The following is a 2,272-nucleotide window of genomic DNA, read 5'->3' as shown; positions in this document are numbered from 1 at the left end:
CGATCCATATTCCTAAATTTGACGAAATTACAATTATACAATTTTGTATATAAAATTATAAATTTAATCATACAATCAATTCAGTCATACAAACATACAATTAATAATCATTTAAATTATCAATTCATAGCATATTTGAAAAAAATGATCAAAGCCACAACAACATATCCATATTTGACAAAAATTTCATAGTATATTTGACAAAAAAAAGTTCATAGCATATTTGATAAAAAATGATCAAACATTGAAATAAAAGCTAACATACTTTGCCTCTTCAAGAACGACAGAAACCACAACAAATTTGACAAAAATGATCAAAGCCACAACAACATATGCATCAAGAAACGAAAGCAAACATAGAGGTTTAATGGAAAACATGACGAGGGCATAAAGGAAGTACCTGGAATGGGCGCGACAAAATACAGTTCACGATCTCAGGGTCGAAAATGACGATTCTGATCGGTCAAAAATCTTCCCCAACGTCAAAAATGGCAAATGCACCGAACAAAATGCAGTTTAAACGATGAAAAATGGTAGAGAATGGAAGAACAGGGTCGCCGGAGAAGAAGCAAGGTCTGAAACAGTTTCGCGAAGAAGACGAAACTGTTTCACGATTTTTGTTTTTTTACCTTCAGAAGGAGAATCTGTCGCGGTTCTACACTTAACCGCGGCATAAAGGGGGAATAGGCCGCGGTTCTACACTTAACCGCGGCGTATTCATTTTAAAAAAATAATACAGAATGGCAATTTTGAAATTTTTTTTTAACTTATATGCCACGGTTGGGCTCCGAACCGCGGCATATACCCTTAAAATTTTAAAAATTACAGAGACCAGGGAATAGGCCGCGGTTCTCTGGCCAACCGCGGCCTATTCTCCAACGTTCAGAAACGCTTTAACTGCCTCCCCAACTGCTTTTTGGGGAATGTCAGCAGGTGGCAGGGGGAATAGGCCGCGGTTCTGTGACCAACCGCGGCCTATTCCCCCTGCCACCTGCTGACATTCCCCATCAGTCAGCCCCTGCATTAAATTGACAGGGGAATACGCCGCGGTTGGTCAGAGAACTGCTGCCTATTCCCCTGTCACTTTAATACAGGGGCTGACTGATGGGGAATGTCAGCAGGTGGCAGGGGGAATAGGCCGCGGTTGGTCACAGAACTGCGGCCTATTCCCCTATTATTTCTTTTTTTATTCAAACGTGGGTCAAAGGGGATGGTTGACTGTAGTATATGTCGCGGTTCCCCTCTGAACCGCGACATATTCTTTCGTTTTATTTACAAAACTGCCACCGCGAACCATTATGCTGCGGTTTCTGGTGAACCGTGGCATAATGTGCGCTGTAAAAACCCAATTTTTTACTAGTGGTTTGACGTTGGCACATTTTAGGTTACGTCTATATGGGTTTTGTTTGTCGTTAATAAATATTAGACGACGAACAATTTTAATAAAGGACGTGGAGCGATTGAATTTATTTATGGTAATGCCACCGGTTATTTTTAACATTGCGTATTGGGCGATGAGACGTTGACCGCGTGATGTTATAGCCTGTTTTTGCAGTAGTGACCTCCTTCCTTTACTAGTTTCTTCGTAAGAAAAAGTTGCGTCTTTTGAATTTCTCATGGCATTTCACCGTATACTTTGTCGTTGGCGGTCGGAATGGATATAGGCAACAACCCAAATTCGTCCTTGGATTGAAATGCCGTGAGAAATCCAAAAAACGCAAGTTTTCCTTACGAGGAAACTAGCAAAGGGAGAAGGTGCACTACGCTATACAAAGACACAACAAAAACATTGCACCAAAAGACAACAAAAACTCATTTTAATCAGTTCAAATGAGAGGTAATACATCAAAGATTACTTTAATCGAAGTAAAAACAACTTTAAATAGTTATAAGGAGAGGAAACTTACTTGGAAATGCAGAGTAGCGAAGAGAAAAGACAAAGACGATCAAAGTGTTGGTTCGCAAACCGCTGGTTCGCAGTGTTATTTAACAAGAAATTAGACGTCTGTTGTAAACAGAACTGACGTCTAAAATAGCAAATACGTCGGACGCCTGACTAATATGACGTCCATTTGATTTAAAAATTAATATTTCTGTTGTATATAGATGTCGGCTTGGCGACATGAGATGTCTTGTGGGCGGAAACAAATGACTTTTCACATACTTGATAGGATTATAGACGTCGGTACCTGAGGCAACGAACGTCTATAGGGCTGAAAAGAGTTACTATTCACCTGTCTGGTAGACATATAGGCGTTAGTTACAATGAGCC

Source organism: Vigna radiata, unplaced genomic scaffold (assembly GCF_000741045.1).
Source record: "Vigna radiata var. radiata cultivar VC1973A unplaced genomic scaffold, Vradiata_ver6 scaffold_284, whole genome shotgun sequence".
Classification (NCBI taxonomy): domain Eukaryota; kingdom Viridiplantae; phylum Streptophyta; class Magnoliopsida; order Fabales; family Fabaceae; genus Vigna; species Vigna radiata.
Note: the sequence above shows the minus strand (reverse complement) of the source record.